This window comes from Trachurus trachurus, assembly GCF_905171665.1.
Source record: "Trachurus trachurus genome assembly, chromosome: 1".
NCBI lineage: Eukaryota > Metazoa > Chordata > Actinopteri > Carangiformes > Carangidae > Trachurus > Trachurus trachurus.
In genome coordinates, this window is record NC_139891.1 from 19777898 (window position 1) to 19785036 (window position 7139).

The following is a 7139-nucleotide window of genomic DNA, read 5'->3' on the forward strand; positions in this document are numbered from 1 at the left end:
CTGATGTATTTTAGGTAGTGTCTATGCAGCCTTTACCATGCACTCGAGTCCACAATAAATTTCCCCCTGTGGGACTATAAAGTTTATTCCATCTTCTATCTATCTTCTTCTGCTGTCATTATTGCACCATGAGGATGTTGTGACCTGCTCCTCTAATTCTTCCACCATCTTTAAGCTTCAGCATCGAAGCTCCAGGGAAGGCCGACCATCCACAGGACGACGCTCCTCATCGTGATCAACTTCCTGCTGAGGTCCGTTCCTCCTGTTCCCAAACGACTGTGTAATGTTCACAACTTTTTCTTCTCTTCCTTCATCAATCAAACCTTCATCAGAGATACCATCAGCTGGTTGTGAAAGAAGAAAGAGGAAGTTTGAGTTTACATTTATGTAGAACATAAACCAAAACTGTTTGGCTTAAATAACAATTAGAAAAGGTGAGACCACAGACTGAAATTAAAATCAGAAAAGTTAATTTTAAAAAAGTAATTAAAATGTTACCAACAAATGAAAACAGAGACTCTTAATCAATTACAATAAATGAGAAAATCTTCTTTAGCTGGGAAACCTCGTACACAAGTAATAAATAAAGTAAATTAACAGAATGAAATATTCTTCCTTGTGATTAAAAATATATCAAATAAATGTCTTTTAAGAAGCTCTTGAATGTGTAATCTGGACGACTTAAAAGGTTGAAAAAGTTTGGAGAGTTTTATTTTCTTGTCCTAGTCCCACAGTGTGCCGGGTTGAATCTTTTCCTCTCAATATGATTCAAATCAATGTGTCATTGATGATCGATCGATGACATCGGTCACAGCTCTGAGGAGTAGATGTGTAGATGTTTCAGTCTGACTCGTCTCAGACCAAATCTCACCTTCAAAATATGAGGCAGAGTTTCTTTTTTTCTCATAGTTTTGTATTCTCTATCAATTAGTTTTCATTTTCTGTGGTTTCATACAGTTTCCTTCTTTTCTTCTACAATTTTCCTTTTTGGCAATTAATTTTTCAATTTTCTTCCCTTAGTTTTACTAGATTTTCCTGTAATTTCTGTAATTCTCTTTGTCTGTAGCTTTGTTTTTGTAAAAAAAAAAAAAAAAAAAAAAATTCAGTTTTCCTCTTATTCAGTTTTATTTATTTTTTCTTTTTTGATATTTTATTCCATTCTCTTCTTCTGTTGCTCTAAACAGTGATTTATATCAGTTTTGTCATATAGTTTTCAGTTTTATTTATGAAACAGCCATTTACATGTATAAATTATGTATACCTTTTAGAAAAAAAGAACACATTCTTTCATTTAACATGCACACATGCATGTATGTATATATATTATATAGAAAGTCACTAGGCCTATATGTAACTATATGACATTCAAATATTCATATTTATTATGCTATATATTATTACACATTTGCAATTTTATACTTTAAATTGTTTTTATATTACTTATTTAATATGGGTAATTAATAAACTTTTCCTTCGAAATTGACATTTGACCTCAAATGAATAAAATAATATTAATATTAAATACTAAGATCAGAGTGTCCGGTTCAAATTGACGCAGTCCTTTTCCAACGTTACTAAAACGTGTAACTTGTTTGTTCTGAGTGACGTTGAAGTGGAAGTGAAAACTCACAAGTTTTAATTTAGATCAACTTCAGTTTAATTATTCACAACCCAAAAAATGAAACAAAAAAGTATCTTTAACAATCTACAGTCATCATCATAATCATCAGTTATCATCATCATTATCATCATTATTATGGAATTCGTAGATATAGCATCTGATTGATCGTAATAGCTATAGACTGGAACATAACGTCTGTCTCCCTTGTGCTTCTTCTAAAACACCGACTCTGTCAGACTGTCGCCGCCTGTGTGGGACGCTCAGGTCCTCGAAACAAACCCGCCACATCATCACATCATTCAGGCTGGACATGAAGAGTTTCAGTCTTTATCATCTTAACTGGAGTCGCCTCGTTGTGTCCATTCAAAGCCACCTGTGTGTGTGTGTGTGTGTGTGTGTGTAAAGGGTGAAACACAGGTGACAGAGGAAGAATGAAGTGAGCAGCACCGGACTCGGACTGAGTGAGTGAGTTGGTGCCCTCGTGTGGAGCATGCACCATGACGTGAACTCAGCTCTCACAGAGTCAGACCTGCAGATGGGGCTCTTGTTTAGTTGTGTGTTGGTGGTGAACAAGGTCTCGGCATGCAACCTCCTTCATAAAAAGTTTTGTTTTCTTTTATAGATGTCACTATAAACTGGAGGTTGACTGATCGTAGATGAGCTTTGAGCAGAGGTGGACAAAGTAAACAGCTCTAATACGTGAGTTAAAGTGAAAATGACTTTGGTATTAGAAAGTATGACAACATATTGTTGCATTGGTCCACATTTATAGAACCTAATCACTTTGAAACAGCCCAGTGGATACACCGACTGACTGCACAACCTGTAAAATAGAAATACCACCAAAAGAAAAACACCTCAAATGAAGTACAGATGCTTTAGTAAAGTAGGCTACTTCAGTACAGTAGTCAAGTACAAATACTTTGTTATTACTGTCCACCCCCGTCTGTGCTCTGTTTGTTTGTAGCCTACGACCACATGTTCACGCTCTGTCGCTGTCTGCAGGTGTTGATGTTAATGGTTTACAGTCAATCGTGTGAAGAACAAACATCTTTAGATCCAGACCAGAGGGAGACCAGCTGTAACTCTCGAGGCTCCGCGCTCAGACCGACCGGCTTCCTGAGGGAGCAGCGACAGGCGGCCGTGGGCGCGGCTCAGGTGTGGCGACAGAAAGCAGTAAGCACCTGTCTGGTATAACAACAACAGCTTAGCATGGATGCTACTTCAGGGTTGGTTGTACGGTTTGATTTGACCGACTGGTTTCACTGGTGGTGATATGGGAAGGCCAGAGCTGTCAATACTATCAAATACTCAATCAATACACAATACACAGCTAGAGTTACCTTCACTTTTTGAATCAATTACAAAACCAGTTCAGGTTTTTGTCTGTTGTTTCTCGAATCTACACAGTGATTTTGACATTAAAGGTCCATATAGTAGAAAGGCGGATGATTTCTTTGACAATAAACCAAATCTAATCTCTGTATTGATACTACGAATGTATCAATGCCCTAGTTTGAGAAATGCAAACAGCCTGTATTCAGAAACTAAGCCTTGAAACCAGCCGTCAGGATGTATGTAACTTTGTGATGTCACAAGGCAGTAACCGCTCTCAACCATGCCCCAAGCCCCACCCACCTGGGCCCACCATCCAAACCATGCAGGATTTGCTTCCTCTGAGTGTTTACCTGATATTTGTTTTAAGTTGTTTTAACTCAGGAAAGAGTCAGCCAATGAGAGGAGAAGTGTAGAGCCTCCTCTCTGACCTGTTGTTGCTAGAGCTCCTGGGAGAAGCCTGAGAGAGATGTAAAACTACACTGAGATGGTTTTTGGTTCTGAAAACACGACTATATCTTCCTAATGGGTCAACAGTAAATATCGCCATGACATGAAACCTTTAAAACACACAATCTAAACATCTGCCTCCTCCAGCAGCTGAACTCTGTTGTCCCACCAGCTCCATGTGGTCCCGGTCTGGAGACGGCGCTGGTCTTCATCATGTTCTGGGTCATTAACGTTGCTCAGTGAACAGTCCTACTTCCTGCAGTGCACTGTTGTCATGGTGAAGGTCTGATGGTGTTGTGACACAGTTCGTAAAGACAAAGGGTTTGTCGTCATCGTGCACCTGGAGGAAGCGTTTTTTTAAGTAATCCAAGTTATGTGTTATATGTTAAAAAGAAAAAGAAAAAACTTCAAAGGGTTGGGATTTTTTTTTGCAATAATAATTTTACTGCACATAAACAGTTTTTTTCCCCCAATAAATGATCTTTATAGCAAACTTTATAGACTTTTGCAGTGATTGTACTGAAGTCAACTGATGCACATTTTTGCACATTTTCACGTTTGAAACTGTTTTTCTTCCTCATCACAGACTGTGTGTCTTTTTTTTTAATCCAAATTGAGGAATTAAGGAAAAATGAAGTGGGAATGAGGCTTGTTCAATTACTCAATGACTCGATTAGCAAAACTGGACCATTCAAATGCACAACTCAAGAACTCTGACCAAAAATAATTTCTGATTTTGTGCGATCACATACGTTAGTAGTCACGAATCTGGGTTGAGTTTTATGCATCTGGCCTCTGGGTCTCATTTCCCTTTGTTTACATCAGTGGCTGTGGTGGATAAACTGTGACACAATGAGTCCCGAGGAGAAAAACAACGGCGGACGAAAGCTCCATTATTACTGATGATGACCGACACCAGGAAGTCTCATCAAATTAGTAACACTGGCCACTGCTTCATGCTGCAGAGGCACTGATGATGGCTCCTACTGTCCTGGCAAACAGTACGTGACATGACGTGGAGATGACATGCTGACAAAACCTGTGTGTTGTGGTGTCGGTGCCTTCCCTTTCTCCCCTCCCTCTCTCTCTCTGCTGACTGCTATGTGGTTTGTCTCATTGAGCTCCTTTCCTCCTCTGCCTTGTTGTGTTTATGGGAAAAATAAGAGACAAAAACAACATTGGAGTGTAAATTAGCTCAACAGTACTTTAGTGGCTGGGACGACCAATTTTTTTTTTTTTTTTTTTTGATTCACTTCAAGACACAGAAACTCTGACTGTGACGACTACACTGGCACTTCAGATTGACATAGTTAGAGCACCACAGATTCACGTCCCACCTCAGTGACGATGCTGTGAGCTGGGGCTGGGATGCTACGACAGCAGCTAGTGCTAGCATTAGAAAAGTGCTCTGAAGTCACAGGGAGAAGATGTGTGAAAAAAAAAACATAAAATAATTTAGAGAGGCGGTATCTACTTCTCAAACCTCAGACCCCCCAATGATTAGTCATTTGAGTCGATTCAATTGACACAAGAACTGATCGGCAACCTTCATATTTTCATCAAACCCCATTAAACTGTACAGAGCACATGTACTCTCACTGATAGTGTGAACTTATAAACTAAGACAAGTTTCTTCTGGTTATCATTGTCAAGCATCAGGTCATGTTCAGCAAGCAGGTGATGGAGAGGAGGAGGAGGAAGAGGAGGAGGAGGAGAGTGATGGAGAGGATGAGTGGAGGAGGTGGAGGAGTGTTGAGGGGGGAGAGACTTACAAAACAAAGGAGTGAAACAGTTCGATTGTGTGTGAGTCCTAGAGTCACTGTCTCTACTCATTGTGTTACTAGAGGACGAGCCGTGGTGCCGCTACCTCCCTCCCCCCCGCTACGAACACACCACCACCACCACCACACCGTCTACTCTACACCATCACTGTTCAGGCCAGCGACACACTGGACGCGTGGTGTGAGCGTATCCATTTTGGCCACATGTCCATAGATAAGAGTGGACCAGCGTCTTGCCTCAGAATCACACACATGAAATACTCGACGATGATGAGGTCATATTCACATCGCACCAGCAACATTACATGAGACAACCTCCGATATTGTTTTCTATGTCTAGGCTGAATCTGAATATGACACAGACACAGTGAATAAATAGAAATATACTGTATACTGTATCTGAACCATTTTGAGCTGCATGTGAAGACAGTGACGCTTTGACGTGTGACGTTTTATATTAATACACTATGACGACAGAAAATCAACAACATTGGAGTCACCTGCAAACTCTATATGCAGAGACACACACGCTTCAGGCCTGACGTAACGCCTCAAACACAACTAAGACTCATTTCCTGTCTCTTTGCACTAAAACAAGTTTATCAGTCAACTACCCACGTCCTACGGGTCAACGGACCGCTGAGACTCTGAACTATTTCACTTCAGTAGGTGTCGGGTTTGTTGTACAGGTGGGATCAGACCATGCGTTTCCCTTTACCTGTGAAAATACAGACTTCCCTTTCAAATGATGCTAACAGTCACTGCCTCATACACATCCATGTGTCATTTCCACCTGCATGGATGTTTATGCAAAGCAGCCAGGAGGGGGCGGCTCAGAGTCAAAAGTTTCTGACAATGAGACACGGTAAAGATTTACCTCTAGATAAGGAGAACACGAGAAGCAATTAAACACATAACACAACCTCGCCCCCTTGTGTCCTTCATGTTCATGTTCATACTTGAAAAACCGGCTACGATTAGATTTTGGAAAACCTGGAAATGAACGCAGAGCTTGGACAGAAGGCTTCGTCTATTGTTGAGCATTAATGAGCCGTCAGGTGTCTAATGAGTGTAGCAGCAAACATCTGCTAGTCCTCCCTTCCCTTCGTGCCTTCTCTAGCAAGCTGTTTGTTGAGGAGTAAGCAAACACAACTAACAACTCGTCCCCTTGGAATTATAAGGTTCTATCTGACATTTTTGTCAAAATTGAGTTATTGACATATTCCAGTTCTGGTACTACTTATTAACATACTATGAGGTGTTTTTTCAAGTTTCATGCATTTTTGGTCATTTAATCTGGAAAACAAAAAGGTTCTATCTGCAAACTCAAACTCTATCTTGGTCTTATAAGGTTCTATCTGCGTGAACCAATCAACACTCGGAATACAAACACAAGGACCAATCATGTTCTGATTCTTTATTATGCCAATGCTGCCCAGTAAAGGCAGGGAAGCATAGAACAGTAGGCTATAGGCTACTGTACATAACTGCACTGCCTACTGTAGCTACATAACAATGAATAAAAACAAAAAAATAAGTTTATGTTTTTCTTTACACTCAATGTCTTTGTAGATTTTGCCAAAGAGTACTGGTAATCATTGAATCATTGTTAGCTAATTTACCTTGCTAGCTAGCACTAGCTTGCTATCATTACTTTAGTCTTTTGTAAACATTTGCAGGTAAACACTGAAAGGGTTATGATTTTCAACAAGCTAGCTAGCTAGCTACAGTAGCTAGAAGGGTATAGTAGGACACAGTCATAGGCTACAGAAGAATATTTCTTTAAAAATTCACAATCGAGCTAGCTAGCTAGCTGATGAGACTGTCACCAGTAAACTAAAAATAACTAGGCCTACAGGATGATGTTTAATGTTAGTCATTTTAAAAATAGCCTGTGCATAATGTGTCTACACCAGTGATATTGTTTGACATCTACTACTGTCTATTTAATG